Source organism: Rhinopithecus bieti, unplaced genomic scaffold (assembly GCF_001698545.2).
Source record: "Rhinopithecus bieti isolate Rb0 unplaced genomic scaffold, ASM169854v2 scaffold_8675, whole genome shotgun sequence".
Classification (NCBI taxonomy): domain Eukaryota; kingdom Metazoa; phylum Chordata; class Mammalia; order Primates; family Cercopithecidae; genus Rhinopithecus; species Rhinopithecus bieti.
The window spans coordinates 4540375-4555234 of NW_016806447.1; the positions used below are offsets into that span (position 1 = coordinate 4540375).

General features: G+C 41.1%; 1 protein-coding gene across 8 annotated transcripts in view; it reads right to left on the reverse strand.

Annotated features, from left to right (window-relative positions):
* ART3 (ADP-ribosyltransferase 3 (inactive)) overlaps positions 1 to 14752 on the reverse strand; it is a 106485-nt gene extending 91733 nt beyond the window's left edge. For 6 of the 8 annotated variants that reach the window (XM_017876575.1, XM_017876570.1, XM_017876574.1 and 3 more), the window contains exon 1: positions 14612 to 14752. The gene's annotated coding sequence lies outside the window, so the exon portion shown is untranslated. The remainder of the gene's footprint in view (positions 1 to 14611) is intronic. The other 2 variants (XM_017876568.1, XM_017876569.1) reach the window with 1 other exon arrangement.
* Positions 14753 to 14860: the final 108 nt, after the last annotated feature.

The window sequence follows — 14860 nt, forward strand, 5'->3', positions numbered from 1 at the left end:
TATACATGATATAAATGATGAATTGATGGGTGCTGACGAGTTGATGGGTGCAGCACACCAACATGGCACAAGTATACATATGTAACAAACCTGCACGTTATGCACATGTACCCTAGAACTTAAAGTATAAAAAAAAATAAATAGGCCGGGCGCGGTGGCTCAAGCCTGTAATCCCAGCACTTTGGGAGGCCGAGACGGGCGGATCACGAGGTCAGAAGATCGAGACCATCCTGGCTAACACGGTGAAACCCCGTCTCTACTAAAAAATACAAAAAGCTAGCCGGGCAAGGTGGCGGGCGCCTGTAGTCCCAGCTTACTCGGGAGGCTGAGGCAGGAGAATGGCGTAAACCCGGGAGGCAGAGCTTGCAGTGAGCTGAGATCCGGCCACTGCACTCCAGCCCGGGCGACAGAGCAAGACTCCGTCTCAAAAATAAATAAATAAATAAATAAACAAACAAATAAATAAATAAACAACAACAAAAAAATAGAAGAGTGGCTGGGTCAGCGGTAGAAGTTATTATAAGGATAAAATCAGTCAATATGGTCAATATTCATAAAGCAGTTCAAACAATGTCTGGCACACAGTTAATGTAATACAATGTTTAGTAAAAATCAAATATTTTATTCCTAATAACAGATTTTTAGTCCATTTATCAAGTATCTCCTTTTTACATTGTCTTCTATATAGAGACATCTTAGCTGACAACTTAGATACTAACTAAAATAAAACCATCAGCATCTCTTGTTTTGATTGGTTAATCTTGAACTTTTCCGGGCCTCTTCCATTCATGATGTCAGACATTTCTCTGAAATTTGTTGGCATTCTATTCACAGTCAAATGTTTGTTCTGCATAAATAGATATGGAAGGATCCCTCCATGTCACTATTTCTCATAAGCCTTTCCCCCATCAGAAGGAACGCCTCTCTGCTAGGTGAAAGTCTTTTGGGTTCTGTCAGTCTCTACCTCACCTCTCTCTCTTTTGTCTTTCCAGCTTCCCACAGCTAATTCTGCTGACTTGTTTGCTTGAAAGCTTAGCTCTATTCCAGTCCCTAGAAGAGATTAACATGGGATTCAGCTCTCTAGCAAACTCCATTTGCCCCAAGCAACTCACTCTCTGTTCCAATGATGGAGTTCCTGCATTTGAGGATCCAAGTCTTATGTGTGCCCAGTTTGCAGATATAGGCTTTATTCTTGGCCCCTGATACCAGGTTCTGAGACAGTATCTACCAGGTACAGTAGCCTCATCCTAGGATGGAAGCTTTTCCATTCTCTGACCAATCCCTGCATTGTTGCAGCCCAGCTGACAATGAAAAGAACTCCCATATATTTTCCTAGGTTCTAAATATCACTTGCCTCAGATCTCTCATTGCAGGGTGGTGCCTGCTTTTGAAACAGTATTTCATCTTGGATTCCCTGTTACTAATCATTCACAAAGAACACAACCAAGGACCACTATATCCATGGATTCTGTTAAATTTCCACTTTCAGGTTCACCATGTGTTCCATTATATGAGTATCATGTGCTTTCTACTACTAGCTACTATGAATAATCAGCCAAGTACTACTGAATGCTAAGAAATTAAGTTTTGCCACAATTCATCATCCAGTTAAAATTGTGCCAATTTCAGTTATCATTGTTACTAGCTCAATGGCTGACACTTTTTTTTTCTTTTGCTTTGCATTTAACAGTCTCTTGGAGCTGAACCTCATCTTAAATCAACCTGTTTCCCTCCTGTCTCAAGCTGCTTTCCCAAGGTCTGTCTCTATGCATGCCCCCGCTTTTAAATTCATTTCCTCAAAAAGCACCCTTTATTTTTTACAATAACCCTAAGATAGCTATGAATCCTTTTCTCCCACCATTCTAGATACCATCTTATGATGTTTTCATTCAGGGACTGCTGTAAAACATGAAACTTGTTTTAACACACCAGAAATCAGATACTCAAATGAGCAGTGATTTCCCTCAAAATAGTTATGTTGGAGGCTATTTACTTAATCTAATGGTGTTATGAACGAACAAAGCATTTATTGAATTATTTAAAACTTGCCAGTTCCATATCTTTGACCTTGCCTAAGCAAGCCAATCCTATTACTTTATAGTATTTGATCAAGGAGCACTGTCCAAGTAAATCACTGTTCTAATAATCAGGCACAACTTGCTGTTACCAAAAAATTAGGTTTACCTATAAAGGATGAAAAATTTCTATTACTGGGGATATTTTTTAAAATAGCCTCTGAAATTAACTATAAAAGTTTAAGTGTTGAGAAAAAGCATAGTTAGAATGGATTGCAACCTTTGTTTTTTTCTATATGCAATGAAGTTCTTTTTTTCAAGAAACAGTTCATGTTTTGGAAAGTGAAACCTAATTCACTATTACCAAAAAAAGAGGGGCAGAGGGAAATTCCATAACTTGTAGGCTACAATGAACAAACATAATACCTTCGATTTTGCAACATGGGACTTCCCCAGGAACAGCCAGCAGATTTTGCTAAGTCAACTGTAATGTTATCCAATCAGAATTAGGGAGGGAAAATGCCTTTGCAGATAAATACGGCACACTCGCCTCACGTTTTCTGAGACATTCCTCAACTGCTTAGACATATTCTGAGCCTGCAGCAGAGGAACCTCCAGTCTCAGCACCATGAATCAAACTACCATTCTGATTTGCTGCCTTGTCTTTCTGACTCTAAGTGGCATTCAAGGTAAGGAACATCAAAGGATACTAAATTTGTAAAATGAGAAATAGGAATAGGTATAAATTCTAAAAGTATAGAAATAATGTATTTGTAAAAGTTTCACTGCATGCTTATAAATAAGAGGGAAATAAATAGAGATTCCCTCAGATCATAAAACTTATATGAATTGAAGTGAGAGAAACAAATAGAATAAGAGAAAGAGAAGGAAAAGGGAAGGAGGACAGAAGAGATGGGGAAGAGGAAGGATAGAGAGAGAAAATGTGAGGGAATGCGGAGAGATGAGACACACATACTTCCTTACCTAACTAAGCTCAATGAATCACATGAACGGTGTTTAAGGGTTTGACTTTATAATCAATAAGCTGCAATTCTTTTCTTCCAGATAATCAACTATTTAATCATTTACAGTTGTGTTATGATACGATTCATTCCTCCTCAGATTAAGTGACTGTTTGCTGATATGGGGATATAGGTTCTGCTAAATACCAACAGTCTACATTAAATGTCTAACATGAACCCTGTGCTAACCTTCTCTGCTGTTCCTTTCTCTTTTCCTACAGGAATACCTCTCTCTAGAACTGTACGCTGTACCTGCATCAGCATTAGTAATCAACCTGTTAATCCAAGGTCTTTAGAAAACTTGAAATTATTCCTCCAAGTCAATTTTGTCCACATGTTGAGATCATGTGAGTGAAATCCCATCTGATTACCACTTCCCTGGTTGTAATTATATACTGTATTAAATATGTAATGATAATAACAAAAGATCAGTAAAGGGTTTATGATGATTCTAAAACTAATGTACAGCAAACAAAACATGCAGAGTGAAACTTAAATGTCGGACTTCAGAACTGTGTATGCCATCTGTTTTATTGACCCAACACTCTTTTAAATATTTTCATCCCTATTTATTTCTACAGTGCTACAATGAAAAGAAGGGTGAGAAGAGGTGTCTGAATCCAGAATCTAAGGCCATCAAGAATTTACTGAAAGCAGTTAGCAAGGAAAGGTAGGTTTGCTTTTGCTTGCAGAATTGCTCTTAGGAAATGGCAATCTTGGGAGTCAGAAACACTTGCATTGTGGTTTGCTTTGCAATCACTGGTTTAAAAGTATGTTACCACCATGCCCTCTCCTACCTCCATTTATTTAAATGCTGAGGCACCATCTTGTGTGGTAAGTATCAGAAGTTACCCTGATTACCTGTCAACCTTAAAGTACAGCTATAACTATCTAAGCAAAACTGACACATTTTCCCCAAGTCTTTCATGGCTTTAAAAAAAAGCAGCCCCTGTAATCCATAATGAATGCATAGCAGCAGGAAAGCTCATCACATCCTTTACCTGAGGATCTTTGGGTTATCTATGAATTCAATATGTTCCAAGCAAAACCCAGTCTGAAGTCAGAGTCTGAATATCATACTTTTATGTCCCCTTTCTCTTCTTACAGGTCTAAAAGATCTCCCTAAAACCAGAGGGAAACAAAGTGCTGCCAAGGATGGACCACACAGAGGCTGCCTCTCCCATCACTTCCCTACATGGAGTATATGTCAAGCCCTAATTGTTCTTAGTTTGCAGTTCCACTAAAAGGTGACCAATCATGGTCACCAAATCAGCTGCTACTACTCCTGTAGGAAGGTCAATGTTCATCATCCTAAGCTACTCAGTAATAACTCTACCCTGGCACTATAATGTAAGCTCTACTGAGGTGCTATGTTCTTAGTGGATGTGCCAAGTCCTAACCCTGCTTCCGGTATTTCCCTCACCTTTCCCATCTTCCAAGGGTGCTAAGGAATCTTTCTGCTTTGGGGTTTATCAGAATTCTCAGAATCTCAAATAACTAAAAGGCAATCAAAATGATAATACAATCTGCTTTTAAAAAATGCCCTTTACTTCATGGACTTCCACTGCCATCCTCCCAAGGGGCCCATATTCTTTCATTGGCTACCTACATACACTTCCAAATACATACAGAAAGGTAGAAATATCTGAAAATGTATGTGTAAATTTTCTTATTTAATGAAAGACTGTACAAAGTAGAAGTCTTAGATGTATATATTTCCTATATTGTTTTCAGTGTACATGGAATAACTTATGTAATTATGTACTATGTATCGAGTAACAGGAAAATTTAAAAAATACAGATAGATATATGCTCTGCATATTATGTAAGATAAATGTGCTGAATGGTTTTCAAAATAAAATGAGGTACTTTCCTGGAAATATTGAGAAAGACCATCTAAATGTTGAAAGACCAAAAGTTAATAAAGTAATTATTAACTAAGATGAAGTGTCTTGTGTGTCACTTGGTTGGGATATTTATTTCCTAAGAAATTTAGATTGGAGAATCCATGGCCTGGAGAAAACGCGGGATGGGCAGAAGACAAATGAGTTAGAGAATTACCACTCTCTCTCCTTCCAACTGTAATCTCCTGAAAGGCCCATCATATAAGATCCTACAGAACTAATGTAGCATAACAGAGCTTGGCCTAATCTCCAAACCCCTATAGTCAGATTTTTTTTTTTCAATCTCTTATGTTTTAGACACAGGGTCTTCCTCTGAGTGCAGTGGTGCAATCACAGCTCAGTGCAGCCTCAAACTCCTGGGCTCAAGTAATCCTCTGACCTCAGCCTCCAGAGAAGCTGGCATTACAGGTGCAAGCCACCACATCCAGTCCAATAGCCAAATTTCTCTAAGACGTCTCCACTTGAATATCCCATAGGAACTTTAAACTCCGAATTAATTCTCCTCTCCCTGAGATCTGTTTCTCCCCTCTATTTTATGTCCTAGTTTAATTGCACCATCATCCAATCAGTTTCCCAAACTAGAAACCTAGGAGTAATTCTATACTACTTCTTCCTCCCCTCCCACATCCAATTACTTACTAAGAAGATCTTCACAATACATTTAGTTGGCAAATTATTAGCATCTAGAACATGCAAAGAATCTCCATAGATCAAAAGGAAAAGATAAGGCTGGGTGCGGTGGCTCATGCCTGTAATCTCAGCACTTTGGGAGGCCAAGGCAGGAGGATTGCTTGAGCTCAGGAGTTTCAGACCAGCCTGGCAACACAGTGAGACCCGGTCTCTACCAAATTTTCTTTTAAGCTACTCAGGAGGCTGAGGCAGGAGGATCACCTGAGCCCAGGGGTCTGGGGTTACAGTGAGCTATGACTGCACCACTGCACTCCAGCTTGGGCAACAGAGTGAGACCTCATCTCTAAAAGAAAAAAAAAAAAAGAAAGAAAGAAACAGAAGTGAGTAAGAATTTAGAATTTCACAAAAGCATAAGCCCCTAACATGCAAAGATGTTCAACCTCATTTGTAATCAAGGAAATGTACATTCACCATCATGAAATAACATTTCACACCACTAAACTGGCAAAACGTTTAAAGTTAGATAATAGCAACCATTACCAAGGATGCAAGGCAATGAGGAATGCGCTTCCACTGCTGATGAAAGAAAAAATAGCTATGACTACTCTGGAAAACAGTTTAGCATATATCTGTATATACCACAGATACTCTTGCAGATATTTTTTTTTCTTTTTTGAGACGGGGTCTTGCTCTATCGCCCAGGCTGGAGTGCAGTGGCACGATCTCAACTCACTGCAACCTCCGCCTCCTGGGTTCAAGTGGTTCTCCTGCTGCAGCCTCCTGAGTAGCTGGGACTACAGGCACACACCACTATACTCAGCTAATTTTTGCATTTTTAGTGGAGATAGGATTTCACCGTGTTGTCCAGGGTGGTCTCCATCTCCTGACCTCGTAATCCACCCGTCTCAGCTTCCCAAAGTGCTAGGACTACAGGCGTAAGCCACCGTGCCCGGCCAAGAATTGCTTTTTTATCAGATTGAATTTTTTTTATTTAATGAGCTTCAATGTACAGTACACTGATCATCTTCCCAGAAACAATAAAATCTGTTGTAGTATAATTTTAACATAGTTCATTCAATTGCAAGTACATAGTTTAATTTTTAATAATGACTGTATTTAAAAACTCACATAATTCATGAAAATCTAACCATTAGCTCTCCTTAGCCAATACGAGCCATCAGCAGAATAGTACTGCTTTTATTCCCTGTAAATATTCTACTTTTCTTTTTTACTCCTTTCCGGAGTATTCCAAAAACACACTTAGTTCTAATCTTTTTTATATTTTTCATCTTTTGGTGGGGCCATTTTTTTTCCCCATGACTTCATTGGATTACTTCCTTTCTGGAATATGTTCTTTTTTTTCTTTTTCCTTGAGATGGGGTCTCACTCTGTCACCCAGGCTGGAGTGCAAATGGCGTGATCTCGGCTCACTGCAACCTCCACCTCCCAGGCTCAAGCAATCCTCCCACCTCAGCCTCCCAAGTAGCTAGGACCACAGGCGTGTGCCACCACACCTGCTAAATTTTTTTGGGTATTTTTGGTAGATAATACAAATATGAGGCTTCACCAGGTTGACCAGGCTCGTCTCAAACTTCCGAGCTCAGGCGATCTACCCACCTCGGCCTCCCAGAATGCTGGGGTTATAGGCATGAGCCACCATGCTCAGCTCTGGCATATGTTCTCCATTTGCTTTGTTCAGATTCACTTTTATGTGGCAATGTAAAACACAGTAAACTTGGCATTCCATTTGTAGCACAGGGAGACTTTTCATGGCATGCTACTTTGTATTTAATACTTCTTGAATTTTTCTTCTTTCCAACTTTTATTTTAGGTTCAGGGAGTACACATGCAGGTTTGTTACATGGGTAAATTGTGTGTTGTGTATAGATTATTTAATCACCCAGGTAATAAGCATAGTACCAGATAGGTCGTTTTTGGATCTTCATCTTCCTCCCAACCCCCACTGTCAAGTAGGTCCCAGTATCTATTGTTCCCTTCTTTGTGTCCATGGGTACTCAATGTTTAGTTCCCACTTATAAGTGAGAACATGCAGTATTTGGTTTTCTGTTCATGTGTTAATTCGTTTAGAGTGATGGCCTCCAGCTTCATCTGTACTGCTGCAAAGGACATGATTTTGTTCTTTTTTAGTATTCCATAGTGTATATGTACCACATTTTCTTTATGAAGTCCACCGTTGATGGGCATCTAGGTTGGTTCCATGTCTTTGCTATTGTGAATAGGGCTGTGATGACATAGGTGTGCACGTGTCTTTATGGTAGAATGATTTACATTTCTTTCGGCATATACCCAGTTATGGGATTGCTGGGTTGAATGGTAGTTCTATTTGAAGTTCTTTGAGAAATCTCCAAGCTGCTTCTCACAGTGGCTGAACTAATCAGTACCTCTTTCAGTGATATGAAGTTAAAACCAGGTAGGAAAGATGGTCTTGAATTGTCAATGCCACCCCTCTCCCTTCCCCTGGCAGTGGCCATGTGGCACAGAAAGATAATCTGTGTGCTTGGGAGAACCCAGTGCTGCTCTGTCAGAGTGGAAAGCAAAATTAGGCTGAACTCAGTTGATGCCCATGGAGGGAGCATTTAGACCAGCCCTAGGCAAAGGGGAATCACCCATCCTAGTGGTAAGAAGTTGAGTTTTGGCAAGTCTTGCCTCCGCTGGCTAAAGTGCTCTGGGGTCCTAAATAAATCTGAAAGGCAGCCTAGGCCACAAGGATTGCAACTCCTAGGCAGTCCTAGTGCCGTGCTGAAAAGCCGGTGGACTTCGGGGGTGCACAACCTAGTTGGGGGAACATGATCTAGTGAGACACCAACCAGGGCAGCAAAGAGAGTGCTTGCACCACCCTTGCCAATCCCAGGCAACACAGCTCACAGCAATAAAAGTGACTCCTTCCTTCTGCTTGAGGAGAGGGAAGAGTAAAGAGGACTTTGTCTTGCAACTTGGATACCAGTTCAGCCACAGTAGGACAGGGTGCTGGGCAGAGTCATGAGGCCCCTAATTAAGGCCCTAGATCCTGGATGACATTTCTAGACATGTCCTGGGCCAGAAGGGAACCTGCTGCCTTGAAGGAAAGGACCCAGTGCTGGTAGGATTCATCATCTGCTGACTGAAGAGCCCTTGGGCCCTGAATAACCAGCAGCAATACCCAGGTAGTACACAGTGGGCCTTGGGTGAGACTCAGACACACTGGCTTTAGGTGAGACCCAGCACATTCCCAACTATGGTGGTTATAGTGAGAGATTCCTTCTGCTTGAGAAAAGTAGAAGGAAAAGTAAAGGGGACTTTTTCTTGAAGATAGGTACCAGCTCAGCCACAGTGGGGTAGAGCACCAAGTGGACTCTTGGGTCCCCAATTCCAGCCTTGGCTTAGATGGCATTTCTGGACCTGCCCTGGGCCAGAGGGAAGGCTACCGCCCTGAAAGGTGAGTCCCAGGCTGGGCAGCATTCACCATAAGCAGACTGAAGAGCCCTTGGGCCTTAAGTGAACATTGGTGGTAGGTAGCCTGGCAGTACATCCCATGGGCTTGTGGTGACGGGCATGAATAAAAGGCTCCTCTGCCTCTGGAAAGGGGAGGAATGGGAAAGACTTTGTCTCATAGTTTGAGTGTCAGCTTAGCCACAGAAGAATAGTAGATACCTAAGTTTTTTCGACTCCAGTCCCTGGCTCCCAGACAGCATCTCTGTGCCTGGGAAAACTTGCTGCTTACAGGGAAGGATATAAGCCTGGCTGACTTTTCCAAATGCTGATGGTAGAGCTGCAGGGCCTTGAGCAAACACAGATGGTAGCCAGGCAGCGGTTACAGTGACATGCCTTGGGTGAGACCCAGTGCTGTGCTGGCTTCAGGTCTGACCCAACACAGTGCCAGTGGTGGTAGCCACAGGGGTGCTTAGTGTCACCCCAACCCCAGCCCCAAGCAGCTCAGCACAGAGAGAGAGACTTCATTTGTTTAGGAGAAACTAAGGGAAGAGAACAAGAGTCGGCCTGGTAATCCAGAGAATTCTTCCAAATCTTATCTAAGACCACCAAGGAGGTATGTATCTCTTTGAGTCTGCAAGAATTACAGTATTACTGAGCTTTGGGTATGCCTAATGCAAATATGGCTTAGACAGCAACACTCAAGTATCTTCAAATATCTGGAAATATGTCTGGCAGCAAACTTTTCACTGGAGACCTTACAGGCCAGGATAGAATGGCATAACATATTTAAAGTGCTGAAGAAAAAGCATTTAACCTAGAATAGTATATCCAGTGAAAATAACCTTTAGACATGAAGGAGAAATAAAGACTTTCCAAACTCATTCTATAAGGCCAGTATTAACCCTGATACCAAAATCAAAGACACATCAAAAAAGAAAACAACAGGCCAATATCTCTCATGAATATTGATGCAAAAATCCTCAATAAAATACTAACAAACCTAGGCCAGGCATTGTGCCTATAATCCCAGGCCAGGCTTGTGCCTATAGTCCCAAGGCCAGAGGATCGCTTGAGCCCAGGAGTTCAAGACTAGACTGACCAACATGGCAAAAACCCATCTCTACAAAAAAATACAAAAATTAGCTGGGCATGGTGGCGCATGCCTATGGTCCCAGCTACTCGAGAGGCTGAGGTCGGAGGATTGTTTGAGCCAGGTTGAGGCTGTAGTGAGCCATGATCATGCCATTGCACTCAAGTCTAGGCAACAGAGTAAGGCCCTGTCTCAACAAACCAAAGCAAATCAAACCTTGTATACATATAAGCTCACTAGGCCAGAGCTTAACACATTTACATGAAAAGTAATTACTGATAAGGAAGGTTTTACTTTGACTTTCAGCTACTGAATTTTTTAAGAGTCTTATTTTTCTGTTCCTCAATTTCTCCATTACTGCTTTTTTTGGTATGTAGCTGAATTTTTAGAGTGTACTGTTTTGAGTCCCTTCTTTCCTTTTCTGTATATTTTTAGTTATTCTCTTACCGGTTACTTTGGGGATTACATCCTAAACTTGTAACATCCTAGTTTAAATACCACCTTAGTTTCAACAGTAAACAAACACACTCTGCTCCTATACATCTGCATTCCTCCCCTTTGACAATTATTATTGTCACAGATTACAGCACTGTGTGCCCATTAATACATATTTATAATTATTGTTTTATGCATTTTTTAATTCACGTAGGAAAAATGAGGAGCTACAAACCAAAAGTGCAATAATACTGGTTTTTATATTATCTACATAGTTATCTTTACCAGTATTATTCCTTCATATGGCTTTCAGTTAGAATCCTTTCATTTCAGCCTGCAAGACTGCCTTCAATATGTTGTGGAGAGCAAGTCTATTAGTAAAAAACTCCCCCTAGCTTCTGTCTATTTATGTCTTCATTTCTTTTTCATTCTTGAAGGGTGGTTTTGCCAGATATAGAATTCTTCACTGACAGATTTTTTTTTTCTTTCAGCACTTTAAACATGTTGTTTCACTGCCCTCTTGCCTCCTTGGTTTCTGATAAGAAATCAGCTGTTAATGTTACCTAGGATCCCTTGGATGTATATGATGAATCACTTCACTTGCTGCTTTCAAGCTTCTTTCTTTGTCTCTTAAGGTTTGACAGCCTGACGATTATGTCTCAGTGTGGATATTTTTGAGTTTAACTTGCTTGGAGTTCACTGAGCTTCTTGGATTCATGTATATTCATATATTTCATTGGATTTCGGAAGTTTTCAGTAATTATTTCTGTGAATAGTCTTCTGTCCCTTTCTCTCTATTCTCCTTCTGAAATTCATATTATGCATGTATTAGTCCACTTGATGATGTCTCACAGGTCTCTTAGGCTCTGTTCACTTTTCTTCATTATTTTTTCTTTCTACTTCTCAGCCTTGAAAATTTCAATTATCCTATCTTCAGATTTGCAGATTCTTTTTTCTGCTGACTCAGAACTACTGCTGAACCCATCGATTAAATTTTTTCACTTCAGTTTTGCACTTTTCCGCTCCATCATTTCTATTTGGTTCCTTTTTTATAATTTCTATCCCTTTATTGACATTCTCATTTTGTCTGGTTTCCTTTTGTTTTTTGTACATGATTTCCTTTAGCTCTTTGAGTATATTTAAGACAGCTGATTTAATATCTTGGTCTAGTAAGTCCAAAGACTGTGCTTCCTCAGGGACCTCACCTTAACTTAATTACATCTGTGAAAACCCTATCTCTAAATACAGTCAACTTCTGAGGTACTGGCAGTTAGGTTTTCAACATAAGCATTTGGTGGGGGAACACAATTCAGCCCCTAACTTGTGTTTTCTTTTTTTTAATTATGAAAGAAATTAATTTAACAAAATGGAAAAAGCAAATATTTTCACTAAAAATGCATTGGAGCTTCCTAATCAAAATATGTAAAGAATTGACAGATACTTACAAGGTCAATACTCTGACTCTACTTGACGAGTGGTCTTGAAAAGGTAGGAAATGAAGACATTACACCAATACAAAGTAAAATATCAATTTGTAAAGAAAAGGGAATTAACACTAGTCTCTAGTGCCAATTTTCACATGCTAAATGAATAAAAGTAAATAAAATGACAAGAGGATTGTGAAACAGATACATCTACAAACTGATAGCCCAATCTTTCTGGCAAGCGATCTGTCAAAATGTTACAGAAGATACAGAAACATTTTTAACCCTTGTCCCTATAGTTCCAAAGATGGGAAATATCCCAAGAGAGTAAAATCTTTTTTAAAACAGTAAGAGCACTGTTGTATTACTGAGACATTATTGGAAACAACTCAAATACACAGAACTGAGAATGAAGAGGCTAGAAATATGAGAACATTTTACAAATACATAAACTACGTAGACACAAGGAAATGTTCATGTAAAACAAGATTAAAGATTGGGGTCAAGGGGCAGATGTATACACAGGGGTGTGTGTGTGTGTGTATAAATCTCATGTCATTCCCTTAGTTAAAATTCTGCAGTGTCGCCTCCCCACATAGAAATTCACAAGGCACTTCATCATGTTGTTCCTGTCACATTTCTAGACCAATTTCTCACCACTTCATTATTCATTCTACCCTCCACCCTTGCTAAAGTACTTGCAGCTTCTCAAATTTGGCATACCTTCTCCCGCCTCTTGCTTAGAATATTCCCCCACCTTCTTCTTGTAACAAATTCCAGCCAATTCTCCCTTTCAGACCTAACTCAGACAGCTGTGTCTGACCTAGCTGTGTCTCCCTTTCAGACCTAACCCCATCAGCCAGGGTTGTGCACTTCTCTGTACCTCCAATTATTCTGTACAATCCTTTATCCACTTCTTCTATAGTAAGTGTTAATGTACATGCTGTTTTCCCCCACTGAATTGTGAGCTCCTTGAGGAAATCATTGTTCATGTATGTGTCCTCAGAGTCTAGAACCATAAGAATAAAAGTTTGGTGAATGAAGTGAATGATAAACAGTAAATGAAGATTTTTAAGAATGTGGATTTTTTTCTTGTAAAATTACTTACATAGGCAATTTTAAAGTGCCATTTTAAATAAATGTGGATATTTTAAGTATAAACATATTTTCTTTTCAGAATAATTTCTCTTCAGGTTAGTCAGCAGCTTTTTAATGGCTGTTGTTACATATCATCAGACTACAAGCTGACTTGCCTAAAGTCACCAAGCAAAAATGTTATCGTCAACATTTTGGGAAACTTGTCCTTTACATGATGTCCTTAACATGCTCTCTCAAAACTGTTTATTCAAAGACCTAACCCAGTCCTTAAGTTTTACATGAGAAATATAAACCAAGAAGTTAGATAATAAGATTAGCAAAGAAAGAACTTGATCCTTTCTCTTAGTGATTTAGATGCAGACAGGATGTAAAACCTTCCACAGCTAGGATTTGCCTGCATGTAACCTACCATGTTGTATTTAGGAAAGAAGAAATGACTCCCTGCGTGGGGAGAGGAGAGGGAAAAAGAAAAATGAAATGTTCTCTTGGGGCAGAAGACTTTCAAGAAAGAAATCCCTTTCTAGTCAGTTTAGTACTAGCAGCTGCCGAGAGGAGGGGAAGTCCACACTGAGGGAAACTCAAACAGGCCTGGAGGTTTCTTTATGAGAGAAACTTCTCCTCTCACACGTAAAAAACGAAGGCTCTTATCGTCCCCGCGACAGTCAGTCACGCTGGATAATTAAACAGAACACCCCGATTCCACAACCAAAAAGATTCAAGGGGGAGGCTGGGCTACACCGGTGAAAACTAAGAATTCCGCTTGGTAAAGTTCTTTGGGGTCACATCAGCATTTGGATCCCCTACGGACACAGAACTGGAATTTTTCAAGGCACAGGAAGTTAAAATTCTTGTCCAAAAAGGAATTGGTAACTGCTGATTTCAACTCTAGATCATCCTTGGCTCCATTCCCAGGGCTGTGAGAAAGGCCTGCAATATCCTCTCACCAGGTTTCTGTTTCTCCTAAAAGCCTTGTCTAGCCATAAATGCAATGATCAATGGGATTTTCTCCTTCCTGCTGCCTGCTTACTCAGAGAACGTGGTTGCTCTTAGACTTTGCATGACAAGTTCCTAAACGGAGCCCAGGAAACTAGTGTCTGGACAGGCCTGAGCTGAGAGCAGCAGTCCCAGCCTGCTCGGAGGGGCCCTACCCTACCATGGCAGAACAGTTTCAACACGAAGCGGGTCAAGCGAGAGAAGCCTTCCCATTCCGCTTGCTACCTCAGAAAATTGGCCGCTTTTTGGGTAATAAATAAGATCTGGCCTCAGTGACTCCTAACTGACCCCCACACCGCCTTTCTCTTATCCGAAGGGCCTTTGTCCCAGTCACTGAAGCCCAGGGTTACCCCTAAGCCCAGTGCCCTGGCCCTTCTGGGGCCGTCGTTACCTGCTGGCCTCACCCAAGCCTCGTGTGAAACCTGCAAAATAGGCCTCTCTGCTCATGGCCACCGCCCCTGAGAACCTTCCCACCCACCCCCAAAAGCACGGCCAGGCCATCTCGGCTGAGGAGGCTGCGGGCCGCTCAGGGGACAGACAGGAGGGATCCCGAAGGCACAACCACTACCTTTCGCCCCCAAAGTGCTTCTCTTCGCCTCCAGCTGGATCAGCACTGGCAGCAAAGGTACCCAGTGGCACCAGGAGCAGCACCAGCAAGCGTTGAGAGCTCCGGGTACAACCTCCTCACGGAAGAAGGTTCTGGAAGACCGGTTGGCTGAGCATGCGCAGTACATGCACCTCGGACCCGGCTGAGGTCACTGCGTGTGAGGCCCCCGGAGCCAGGCAGCGCTTTGCAGACCCTGTCCAACTTCCAGAC